The sequence below is a fragment of the Leuciscus leuciscus genome, assembly GCF_965113295.1.
Source record: "Leuciscus leuciscus genome assembly, chromosome: 6".
Classification (NCBI taxonomy): domain Eukaryota; kingdom Metazoa; phylum Chordata; class Actinopteri; order Cypriniformes; family Leuciscidae; genus Leuciscus; species Leuciscus leuciscus.
The window spans coordinates 211,707-225,614 of NC_138730.1; the positions used below are offsets into that span (position 1 = coordinate 211,707).

The following is a 13,908-nucleotide window of genomic DNA, read 5'->3' on the forward strand; positions in this document are numbered from 1 at the left end:
TACAATTAAACAAATATACAAATTATATATCCAGTGCTTTAATTTCAGTAATGTCTACTGACATTACTGTTCAGGAGTAATATGGGCTAAAAAGACATCTAATAAAGTCAGATGTAAAATAACACTGCACAGTTTATCATAGATAGATTAAAGCTTATTTCATTCAAGAGCTGTGACTGATTTTCTCTTTGTCTTTTGTTGTTTGATTCACATTAATGGAGCAATCGTCAGAAGGATTATTAGACTGCTGCCTCCGCTCTAGGCGAAAAACAATTGTGCCGCCCCTAGGGCTGGTCCGAATACTATTTTTGAGCTTCGAAGCTTCGGTAGTAATGAACATCGAATATTTGAAGCTTCGGGCAGAGGGAGCTGAACATATTCTTCTCTCTAATAAAGGCAGGAATCTCTATATGTCTGTCTTTCTGTTTGCATTTTGATTATTTGGAGAACCGTTCATCCAATCGACTTCACAAGGGAGTGCAGTATCGCATTTGGTGCAATATAGATGGACACACGAGACGCAACACGTTCAGAATTTATAAACTTTTAGTATACAGAACAGCGCGAGCGGGAAGCGGCGCACCTCACGCGGGCAGGGCTTATTTGCTTATTAAACGCACACTCACAGGTCTGTTAACTTAAGCAATAGGCTACTTTTAAGGTAGTCTAATATTTTTCTGATTAAAAAATTATTGACACAGTAAAGGGTAGATTTAAATAAAGAAAAACAAAATTTAAATAAAGAAAAACAAAATTTAAATAAAGAAAAAACGAAATTTAAATAAAGAAAAACAAAATTGAAATAAAGAAAAAACTAAATTGAAATAAAGAAAAAACGAAATTTGAAAAACGAAATTTAAATGAAGAAAAAACGAATTTAAATAAAGAAAAAACGAAATTTAAATAAAGAAAAAACGAAATTTAAATAAAGAAAAACGAAATTAAGTTAAATTAAAAACTAGATTAATTTAGATTGATAATAACGGGTAAAAAGGCTAATACATTTTGTTTCTGTTATTCTATTTTCCACTATGTCAAAGCAACGCAGCTTAACCCAAAACACAAGCTCAGGCACTTCTGTCCACACACACTCCGCTGTTCTGCTCTAGCCAGAGAATACCCCCGTTGTATGAACACTTTAGTAGGCCAAGAGGAAGCAAATATATTAGGTTGGGTTCCTTCAACTGTCCATCCTATTAAAATGGCTATAGGCTATATAAGATAATTGTAAAAAAAAAAAGAAAAAAAAGAAAAAAAAAATGTTTTTATAGTGTGAACATATTCAAGCGCGAATGAGAACCGTTTCGAGAGGGATGCCAGGTGTGTAACATTTTTTTAAATAGAAATTCCAGTAAGGTTAGCTGTGCTAGCGGCCTCTTGGTTCTTTGGTGGACTTGACGGCGTGTCATCCTTGCAAATACTCCCTGGATCAATATATTTTAACAACGAACCCCTCTGTTGTTGGTGTGCTTTCTCCTTCAAAAGTCTCGATTCATGAACGATCCGATCCGTTCATTGCGTATGTCAGGTGACAAATGGAAAGACTCGGAAGGTTAAGTCATTATTATGTTCCCTGTAAATTATTTTTGACTGCATTATAATGATTTTCTTAATTCAGAATATGATCAACATTGCGTAGGTGGATGTGATCGGGGAATTTGGCTGTTAAAAGTAACATTTAAAGCCACTTAAATTACGCCACGAAATTAAGCCACGAAATTACTCAAATAAAGATTCGTTCATTTTGATGAACGAGATCGTAAAAGAGAGTCAGTAAAATGATCTGAACTTCCCATCACTCAGTCATGACTCGTGAGAGCAGGGGGCGGGGCAGCGGCAGCTCAGCGAATCATATAGCCTATTTTGTGAATTGTTCATCCCGGTTGGCACACATTTTGCCGCCCTTACAAAAGTGCCGCTCTAGGCAATTGCCTAGTTCGCCTATATGGACGCGCCGGCCCTGACTGTATTGTGTGTTGTAACGTAACGTACGTCGGCGTAACGGCGACCATCAGTAAACGTTATGGATACAAACTGTGGCTGCGTTCCAAACCGCATACTTCCGTACTATTTAGTATGGGAAAAAGAGTAGGCGAGCGAAAAAGTATGTACGAATCCAAAAGAGTAGGCGAGAATTACCTGGGTGACGTATTAATTATCGCGAGATTCGGGCTTAAGTGCGTTCGAATATGCCTACTTTCCTACTATATAGTAGGCGAAAACAGTACGTGAAGGAAGCAGTACGTTCGAAACATCAGTATTCATAAAAGAGTAGGCGAGAAGTTCCCGGATGGCTTACTGCTTCCACACAGATTTTTGAGTGCTGATCCGATGGATACTTTTCTATCCCAGGAGGCCACGCGAGAGGACACGTCATTATCAAACATAGCAGAGATCAGCGACGCGGGTGCTTTCAAATGTGAGTAAACACGGTTCCTTGTGTTAAAATTGCATGTGTTGAACTACTGTAGAGTAAACTGTTGAATTGTTGAAGGTGTAAAGACGTTACACAGTGTAGTATAGTTGTGATTTTGCTGTAAAAACACGTTTTATTATGTATAACGTTAGCTAACAGGGGAGCTCCAGTAAGGACACGTAAGTTACGTCTCTAACGTGGATTTACATAAACCATATACATCTTAAAGACGCTTATTTTAAATGTCTATTTACATCTGACAGGAAAATCTTCAGTAAGTTGCAGAAGAGCACATCACTACATGAAATAGACATCTGAGTGATGAATGTGTGCTAGAACAAATCTATAAAGTAACTAAACATAAGTTATCTATTTTATTTGTCCATTATGTTGATAAATTGAGGAACATTTATGTTGGATAAAAAGTTAAAATAACCTCAACATGTAAATGTAGTGTTGAGCTCATAAATCACAGAGGTAATGTGAATCTTGTCTGGATGTTACAGGGTCGGATGAACAGATGTGTGTTTATCCAGTGGAGAGTGGCTCATGAAGCTGAATGCTGCTATAAAAGGCTTTGAGTGAGTATACTACAGAAATAAATAACAACAACTATTTAAATATTAAGTTGTAGTTTATTTTAATTATTGTAATTTCAAACAGAGCTATTACAGCACTTTTCTGATTCGTGATTTCTGTGCATTTGCTGCAGATCTTTTGTGGTGGAGCAGGACCTACAAGGGAAGATGATGGCGGCATTTGTGGAAAAAAAAACACGTTTTTGTCTTCTAAATAATACTGAAATCAAATGACATTGTGCGGTTAAAATGACAGTTTTTTTGTGTTATGTTTGTGCATTTTTGTAGGATCTGAAATGTCAGCAGGCTGGTGTGAACACTGAGGATGAGGAGCCCAGAGCTGAATCCTGGAGATGGTGCCATGGATGAGACCTTCCATCACTCCACCTGCCCTCAGATTGTGAAGCACAACGCATCACGCAACAACCTCAGGCACGAAGGCACGGCTCACCTCTGGCGGTCAGCTGATTCATCAGAATAAAGCCTCAGAATGGGAACCGCTGTGTTGAGATGGCAGAAGGATGTGGGGTTCAGTGCCTGTAGCCTACATACATAACTGTAGTTTGAATAAAGCTTTGTTTCATGTGTTGACTTGTATATGCATTTGTTTATTGTGTGATGGTGACTTTGATTCATTCTTTTACTAATTTATTAATATTTCTCATTGTTGTCAGTAAATAAAATATAATTATTTAATTAATGCTTTATTTATTGTTTGAATGAAAATGTAGATATGTTTACTATATACACATCTAAAGTGTATTCATGCATAGCTATGTCATATGACACATTACATTTTGTTTGTTTTATTGAATTATTTTCAGTAAAAAGTAATATAATTAAGTATTGGTCAGCATTTATCGTTGTTATTATTGTATGTTTTGGGGTGGGATAGCAATGCAATTCATTCTGGGGTAATATTCATTTTTAATATCATTATACTTAAATTTTTCGAGTATAAAATCAACAGTTTTCTCTAAAGGCGAATCTTGGCACAGCTGCCCATCTCCTTTGTGCAGACATTACAAACGCTGAAGAAAACCGTTCTAGGTAGGGCTGTCGAGTTACTGATGTTATGAGGTATGTGTGTATATATATATATATATATATATATATATATATATATATATATACACACACATATATCAATCATGGGTTTGCATACATAATATGAGATTTTATACACAGGAAAAAAGAACCTACAAGGTTGAATATCGTAATATATATTTTCTTAAATAATTAGTTATAATACACTTAAAAAATTCATTTTTTTGTTATTTATAGTCCTAGGCCTGAGGGATGAAACGAGAGTTAAATTCAGCAAGAAAAAGAGGAAAACATAAAGCAGTTTGCCACTTTTGCTTGTGGATGAAAATGTTTGGATATAAAATAAAGAAATTAACAACATATTCAAGAGATGACAATTTGGGGATTTTGTAATAAAAATAAATTATATCGTTAAGGATATATATATAACGGTGGGTCACATTAGTAGGGTTAAATATAAGAACTTAAATCAACCCTAAATGTATTCACAAAATAAATGGGCAGCAGTTTCTTCAAAAAGACCACAAAATGAGCAAGTTTAATCAATATCAAGATATTTACAGATAGATGAATTAAACGTGTCGTTCAAATCTTTTAAGTTGTGGCTCTTGTGATAACGCGTCGTAGGTCACATGACAACGTCAACATGGCAGATGTCCGGTTCGCATTCATACTCAACGAGATCTGGCTATAAAGTACCTACTCTTTTAGCGCTCGTTAAGTAAGTACTTATTGAAATTAAGTACCTACTCATTGAGTATGCGGTTTGGAACGCAGCACATATGTTTTTTTATTAAGCTGTTCTTGTCTTTACTAAAATAAAAATTAGGCAAATCAAAGGGAAGAGTGCTCTTTCAAATCACGAGGGAGCAATTTGACCGCTGATTTTGGCTAACGTAATAGACTCGCTGTTTTGCTGATGCTGAATCGTCTTAAGCATACAATACATTCATTACAAATGTAACTTTAAGTTAAACGTGTATTTAAACTACACCTGGGAAAACTCACTTCACCTTCAGAGGCTCTGGGGCAGCTCAGTCTCTCCAGTCGGGTTGCAGGACACTGCGTACTGCAGACAGATGCACTGTCCAGACTGCCCTGCTACCACTGGTGAAATTTCATTTTCGCGGGGGTCGCTGCCGTGCTAGTGATGGGTGAAACCATTGTGAGGGGGAGGGGATTCTAAATCGGCGATTTCTGTTTGAGAGGAGTTTGTTGCGGGTCTCCTTGGCCTTCAGCGTGTAGGCTATGAACATAAAATATACTTAAAGGAGTCATGACCTGTAATTTTCACTTTTCCACGAGAAGAAATGTATGTTATGATTGCCTAACGATTATACACTGGCCGGGAAGCCGATATTTAAAAGTGAAGCGTTTGTTTACCCCTGGGTTCGTCAACCAGCCCACGTGCACGCGCACTCAAATACGTGATGTTAATTTCTGCGCCGACTTGACGTCAAGACGGGGCAGGATATACCATATATGGACACCGCAGACCTATGCTGCAGGAAGCCCGCCCTGCCCCTCTCCCCCTCATATTCAGTTGAGCGCCGCCATGAATTCCGATTCGAAGTACGCACTCGACCGTGAAAGATGCAGAAACGTGGTGCACATGTGAGTTTCTCTGTTGTTGACTGCCAGAATCAACATGGAAATGTTTTTTCTCTCCCAAGAACGGACCAAGCTATCAGGGACCAGTGGATTAAATTCATTTTTAATGACGCGGTTCCTACAACCCTTCTCACTGGCTTAGGTGTCTCTGCTAAACATTTGATAAGATCTTTATTCACGCGATCAACAGACTGTCTGTCATCTGCTCAGTCAGTGCTCATCATGCTGCAACCTTTCATGTGATGGAATAGATTTAAATATAATGCTTTAAACGATACTTTTCACGATTTGTTAATCTCGATAGCTGTAATAGTAAAAACGTAGTAAAAGTTTTCGACAGAGTTCATGTAATACTACTAGCTATTTCATATGCAAGCATGTCAGCCAATCACAGCAGTGGGCGTTTGCACTGCAGTCTCACAGCAGACACGCCCCTTAAAACAGAGCGTTCAAATCTGAGGCTGAAATCAGGCTTGGAAAAATGGCTTTTATTTATAAGTTATGACAATTTTTGATGTAAAAATCATACTAACATTATAAGGGCACCCCAGGCAACATTATAAAATAATAAAACAATCCAGTTCATGACTCCTTTAAAAAATATTATCTGATTTATAAATGGGGTGGCAACAGGGGTGGCAATACTGTATCCCTTTGCCACCCCGTAGATCCGCCACTGACAACAGAAGACGTTATTGTATACAGTTAAAGAAACTATGCTGCATCCTCTCTTCTGTTTCGGCCTGTTGCCCTTTTATAATAAAGCTCTGATTGATAACTGTAAAACTGTGTGATGGGTGTTTGCGCGTGTGATGAGTCAGTGTGCATATCTGAATGGAGATTTTCTGCATGAAAATTGTGCCAAAAGCAGAGAATTGTGTGTAGTGTTTTGAAAAAAGTGTGTTTTCGAACTGCAGTTTGAAAAGCAGGAGTTGTGCTTGTAGTTTAGCAGGATTGGTTCAGGGGGTCGGTGCATGAGTTACATGTTGTGGTCATTGTGTCTCAAGTTCCAGTATTTGTGAGTAAACCATTGAGAAAAACTGTAGCATGTGAATAAAGAGGGGACGAGGTTCTGCTTAGTGATCTACTGTAATGTTTAGCTGCTGTATACCAAATCATAATTATTATCACAAATAACTGTGACAAACCTTGCGAATTCAGAATCAGAATCAGAAAGAGCTCTGCTGCCAAGTATGTTTGCACACGAGGAATTAGTTTTGACAACAACAGTACACAGACAGTAAAATACAACATAAAGAATAAAGAAAAGTGAATAAGATACAAAATAGACAAACTGTGTACAAGCAAATTTAGAGCAGATTTATTGAGTGTCAGATGCTGTGCACCAAACATCAATAACAAGCAAAAGAACAAACCCTCTTATATTTATTTGAAAGAATCCTGAAGTGTAGTTAGTGCCCTCTCCTTTATGGCTGTCAGGATCCTGCTTTACTCAGTTTCATTGTACATTCGTTTTCCCTGTTCCCGTTTTGCCTGTGTTTCTGCTCATTAGTTTCTATTGTTTCTGATTTATCACACACCCGTTTCTGTTCCAGTAATTTACCTCACTCTGTACCTCAAGCCTTTAGTTCCTCTCAGTTCCTCAGTTCCTTCTACGTGTATTGTATCTCTGTGTATCTTCTATGTGAGGGAGTGTATAAACAATCCCTCCAGTTTTTGTGAGCGCTGAATAAAGTTAAAAATGCTGCATAATTCCCCATTTCACAGCAAAATGTCACAAAAATTACAAGATCTCTCAAAAAATTAATTATAATGATTTTTAATGTACGTTGTAATCAGTGGTGGAAATGGGCAAAATTCACTGGGCGGACTCTATTTTGAATTTTTTTTATAAAATAGAGGTCATCTGGCTTTAGATGACCTTTCAGATGTTTAAAAACCTTTATAATCTATAATAACTACATTGAATAAATAATTTATTTTATGTTTCATTTAACCCCCTGGGGTCGGCTATTGCAAATAATAAAAACAAAACGTTGTATCTTTGTCTTTTGTGTTTGAACACTGAACTCTAAGTAACCCTCCTTTGCTTTTCTCATGATGTCATCAGCAGTCTTATGTCCATGGCTTCCTTTATGTTGCCAGATTTTCTTCCGAAGTGATGCCATTTGTGCCTCCCTTGTGTCTCCACTACTGCATATTTGAAAGTCCAACCATTCTTTGGCCAACCTTGATCCCTTCATATGATGGTGTAATCCTAATCTTCCTATACTACCACATGCATCACATCCAAGCTTGCCATTTCTGTTCTTTAGCCACGGATGGCCTTTCAGAAAGAGTTGAACTGCTCCTCTGTCCAGCAGCTGGGGAGAATGCAACCTGCATTGCTGGAAGTTCCCTGATCTTCACTTTCTCTAGACTGTTCAGGTTGTTCTTTATTCTGCTCATTTTCCTCCTCATTCTTGTCCTTTTTTCCCATATCATCATCCTCTACCTTTTCAGTCATAGCTTTTTTGACAGGTGGTCCAAAGTAATTTAATAATGTACTTTTCATCCTGTCGAACTGACTATCTCCTTCAAACTCTTCTCTATCTTTCTGTTTTTTTTTTTTTTTTACTATCAATAAAAATAAGGGTGGCAAACTGTCAGTTTGTGAATGTCATTGTATTTGAAGAACAAAATACATTTATTTACAAATATTTAATCAGAATATTAGATATTTAAATTTGTCTACAAGTTGAATAAGAGGAAAAATCTGAAATGAAACCGACACATCAGTCATACAGTGCCATTGTGACTGTAAAGTGCCAAGTAACAAAAGGTTGATGATACGCAACAACATAATGATCGCAATAAACTCCTGCTGGGGGATCATTTGGAATATTTCAAATTTATGTGGAAAAAGGATACACAAATGAGGCATGGTTACAGTGATATTGTTTTGAAAGTTTAAACATTTTGATTCAGATTAGCCCTAAAACATGTTTAGTTTTTTGTCAGTGTTTATTTAAAACATCCAATTATGCAGAATTATACGATGTCAATATTTAATTGAATACAATATATACTGTAGGGTATGAATTTACCCCTAAATACCCATATTGTTTCAAAATGATAACTGCAAATCCACCTTTCACTGCCTGGATTTCAGTTGTTTCTATGAATTGCAGTGATCCATTTGCGTAGCTTTCGCCATTCTGTAAAAAATATACTTCAGATTTGTTGTCAAATCTAATTGTGCAATCAATCGTAAAGCTCTTTCCCTTTTTAGATGTGTTTTTCAAACAAATGCTGTCACTCTGTCTTTTATGTGTCATGATCCTGTTTCTTTCTCACACATACACACACACACACACACACACACACACACACACACACACACACACACACACACACACACACACACACACACACACACACACACATTACCGCTATTTCCTCATTTACGCACACACCTTCTCACTTAATCCTTATTCCCTCTCAGCTGTCTCTCCTTTACTATTAGCCATCGCTCACTCCCCTCTTCACCTGAATCCTCTTTTCCTCTGATTAGCGTTCCTACTTCTTTTCCCCCTTTCTCTCCCTGTCTTTGCCTGAGTATTGCATTCTCTCATGTGTACTAAACTCCAATTAATCCTTGTGTCTTTGTCGTGTCTTAGTCCTGTCGTGTCGGGAGCTGACTTACTTAAAGAGAACACTACAGAGCCGGAGAATCGCCGCTTGCCTCTACTCTCCCTAGGGAAACGCCAGCCCGCTCCATTTTCCTGTCATATGGAGCTTTCCTCTGAGCATCTCTTCTCACCTGGGCTGACTGCTAGGGTGACCAGACGTCCCGAAAAACTTGGGACAGTCCCGAAATCTAAACTGTTGTCCCGAATCCCGAATCTGGCCCTAATTGTCCCGAAAATTATACTAAAGCAAAATCTTGAGTAGTTATTGTCTTATAAACATTAAAAACTGTCTGCGGAGGTTGAGGCCGGCGACACACTGGCTGCGTGGCGTGTCCGTTCTCTTACGAGAGGTACTCTCGTACTGCGTAAGTCTTACGCTAGGGGAAAATCTCTTTTCCGCGAGATACTGAAGCCAAAAATTATCCTTAATTTTGAAATAATGTAAAACGCGTTGCGGCAGCATGCAGACACAGGCGAGACGGCTTGTGCGCCTATTGGCTGCCCTGCGGCAACTGCAGCAGCCTATCGATAAGGCCTTTTCGTGACGTCAGCTCCAATGGGGGCGCTTCGCGCCCAATACGTCACGTCCCGCCAGAATGGGCGTGGTCTAGGGCTATAAATATAGCTTCGAGAGGCTAGCTCACTGATTTTTCATCTCTTCAGCGAAGCTCTCGCATCGCTGGATCCGGAGAGAAGCCGCGCCGTCTGAAGAAGCCTTTCAGCGGGACGAGTCGACACTCTGAAGCCGCTGGCCGCGCCGCCTTCAGTCGCCTTCCTGCTGCGCTATCCGGCGTTATATCCTTTCTCTGCTACTGTGTTTTGTGTATGTGTGTGTGCTCGCCGCCGCGACACACACTCTCATTGCACTAAAAGAGCCGGGCGTCTTTTTCAAGACGCCCCTTTCCTGAGGATCACGCAGCTCTCGCGCTCGCTGACGGCGACTGCCCTCACTGCGAGCCAGTTACTGCCTATGGTGACTCTGAGGACTCACCTGGCATCCTTCTCCGAGACTGCTCCTCCGCCCCCCCCAACCCGCAAAGCTCGCCGGTTCGCCCGCTTGCCTTGCCTGCTTTGGGGGATGATACCTGCTCTCCCTCTGTTCGAGCCGCGCAAACCGCGCCGTTCACAGGGGATGTCAGGAGCGGACGGTCACGGGGCTAGCTTTCTCTCTCCCTCTGTTCGAGCCGCGCAAACTGCGCCGTTCACAAGGGAGGCTGGAAGCGGACGGTCAGGGTTAGTTTTTCTTTACGTTACAAGAAAGCTACCCTGCCCTTGCGCCCCATTCACGCGTCACTCACCGGCGAAAAGAGAACTCAGTTCCCTGATTAGGCGACTGGAAATATCAATATTGCAGCAAACGAGCCTGTTGTAACACGCACGCTTGCAAGCAAACGCCGAAGAAAACATGTTGACGCTCTCTTATATGTTCATGCATCCATACACCTTTGTGTTCCCCCCTGTGGCTCAGTGGCGGAATCTTAGGTTTTTTCGCACGAGAGACCGGTGTTCGAATCCCGGTCTAACGGCAGATATATTATGCCGCCAATGCTTCGCTCTGTCAGTTCCCTGAAAGGCGACTGCAGATGTGCATTTTGCAGCCAACGAGCGCGTTGTACAACCCGCTCGCCTGAACCCAAACACCGTTTCTATGGTTCCCGTGCGTCACTGGCGAAAGGAGAAAAGGGTGTTTTTAGCCCCGCTGCGGCCGGGCCGACCTCCACTCCTGACACATTTCTCATTCCCCTCTTAAGTTCAGGTGACTGGAAATGTCAATATTGCAGTGAGCGAGCCTGTTGTTTTGCACGCACGCCTGCAAACAAACGCCAGCATGTTGACGCTCTCTGATAATACTCGCGCTAACTGAATGTCTATGTGTCTTCCTCTGTGGTCCAGTGGTAGATCATCAGATTTTCGCGCGCGAGAGACCCGTGATCGAATCCCGGGTCTACCGGCAAAACAAATTTTTGCCGTCAATTCTCGCTCTGGCAGTTCCCTGAAAAGGCGACTGCAGATGTGTATTTTGCAGCCAACGAGCGCGTGGTACAACCCGCTCGCCTGCACCCAAACTCTGTTTCTATGGTTTCCGCCTCTGAAGTTCAGACGACTGGAAATGTCAATATTGCAGTGAACAAGCCTGCTGTAATACACGCACGCCTGCAAGCAAACGCCAGCATGTTGACGCTCTCTGTTTCTATGGCAACTTCTCGCTCGTTCAGTTCCAGTAAATGCGACTGTTCCAGTGTATTCTGCAGTAAACAAGTCGGCGAAGCAGCCCGCTTGCCTGCACACAAACGCCGCTTTACGGCTACCCAGATAAATCCCATAAGAGTGTATTTTCTGGTGTCCCGGCCACGGCCGATGGTGTTACGAATGTAGACTAAATGCCCACTGCCCAGTGCTCATTCCTACACACAAACACAGCCCGTCACACAGGGCTTGCGCACATGAAATCGACCCAGATCGATTGCGCATTAAACGTGGTAAATGTGCCCACTGCCCAGTGCCCACAAACACTACGTTCCGCATATCTCAAGGTTTCTGTAAAAACAAAACCAACGTGCATTCGCTCTGCTCAGGCGGACAATGCTCTCAGTGTTGTAAATGTGCCTGCTATCCCGCGCCCACATTCACACATAGACATGACAGGTCCTACGGGACTCGCCCAGCCCTCCCCTCTCGGTTGACCACCGCAAAGGAGTCGAGCGCGGGCAATCTGCCCGCTGTTATCAGCGCGCCCCCTGCCTCGAAGCGCGACGCTTATGTTGCAGCACACCGAAGCCCCTCTGTCGCTGAGCGACCAGAGCGCGCTCCGCATTCAGCCCCTAGCCATTCGTGCAGATGCATGGGCAAGGCTACCCGGGGGTTTTGAAGTGGGTGCTAGACATTATAGAAAGAGGCTATTCGCTACAGTTTCGCCGACGCCCTCGCCGCTAGGTGACGCGCGTCGAAGCTACGGTAAAAACAGAAGTAGCACCACCTACTTCGAGCCGAAATTTTGAAACTGTTGAGCAAAGGGGCCATAGAGCCTTATCTCAAGCTCAGAGTGAAGGAGGGCTATACAGCAGATACTTCCTGGTACTGAAAAAAGACGGGGGTCTCAGACCCATACTAGATCTAAGGCAACTGAACAGAGTGCTTGCGAAGCAACAGTTCAGAATGCTCACGACCAGAAAAATCCTCACGCAGATTCGCCGAGGAGATTGGTTTGTGTCAATAGATCTGAAAGACGCATATTTTCAAATACAAATAGCGTCACGTCACAGGCGACATTTGAGATTCGCCTTCGAGGGCCAGGCATATAAGTGCTCAGTCCTACCGTTCGGCTTGTCTCTAGCCGCTCGCACCCCTCAGACTACAGGGCATGCGAGTATTGAACTACTTGGACGATTGGCTGATTCTAGCTCAATCTCACTCGGTGCTCATAGAGCACAGGACCATTTTGCTCGATCACCTCGAGAATCTGGGTCAATTGGGCGAAGAGTTCTCTGTCTCCCAGACAGATAATATCTTTCTGGGCACAGAACTGGACTCGCTGTCTATGATAGCGCGACTGTCACCAGAGCGCATACTAGACATTCAGCGCGCAGCGAGCTCTTTCCGCTGCGGCGCATCTGTCCCGCTCAAGAAATTTCAGAGGATGCTAGGTCTCATGGCCTCAGCATCATCAGTACTTCAGCTGGGCTTGCTTCGAATGCGCCCGCTACAGTTCTGGCTGAAAGCGCGAGTACCGCGCCGAGCGTGGGTTTCCGGTCTGCTTCGTCTCAAGGTCAATCAGAAATGCATCGCAGCTCTGAAGCTCTTGGAAAGCAAACAACTTGTACCAATCAGGTGTTAGCCTGGGGACTTCCTCGAGTGTGAAGGTAGTGTCTACGGACGCCTCCACCTTGGGATGGGGAGCACTGCTCAAGGGCAGACCGTTCTTCGGCCAATGGTCAGAACGGGAGAAGCTTCTACACATAAACTGCCTCGAAATGTTGGCAGTAGACAACGCACTGACGCGTCTTTGTCCCCAAATACGAGGACACCACGTCCTGGTCCACTCGGACAACATGTCAGTGGTGTCCTACATAGATCGCCAGGGCGGCCTCAGGTCCCGAAACCTGCACAGGCTGACAGAACGCCTCCTGGTGTGGGCTCAGCGCAACCTGCTCTCGCCGAGAGCAGCGCATGTGCCAGGGCTCCTAAACGTAGGACCGGACAGACTGTCCAGGAACAATGTTCCGACAGGCGAGTGGCCTCTACACCCACAGACAGTCCAGCTGCTGTGGAAGAAATTCGGCAGAGCGGAAGTAGACCTGTTCGCGTCTTAAGAAAACGCTCACTGTCTGGAATTTTTCTCCAAGAGCAGGGACGCGCTGGCTCATGTATGGCCCCGCCGCCCGCTCTATGCCTTTCCTCCCGTCTCTCTCCTGCCTCAGGTGATAGAACGGATCAGAGAAGGATGCTCAGTGCTACTCGTAGCGCCGTTCTGGAAAAACCAACCCTGGTTCCCAGTTCTGATGCAGCTAGCAAGCACTGCCCCATGGCCAGTGCCAGTGAGGAGGGACCTCCTCTCTCAGGCCAAGGGCTCGTTTTGGCATCCGCGCCCAGAGCTGTGGTCCCTTCATGTTTGGACCATCAACGG

At 42.9% G+C, this 13,908-nt stretch overlaps 1 long non-coding RNA gene across 1 annotated transcript; it reads left to right on the forward strand.

Moving 5' to 3' along the window:
* The first annotated feature begins 2,041 nt into the window (after positions 1–2,041).
* Positions 2,042–3,694, forward strand: LOC309501602. The gene is made up of 3 exons (XR_014206954.1): positions 2,042–2,419; positions 2,923–2,997; positions 3,129–3,694. It is a non-coding gene; the product is annotated as an uncharacterized lncRNA (long non-coding RNA).
* The last annotated feature ends 10,214 nt before the right edge of the window (positions 3,695–13,908 follow it).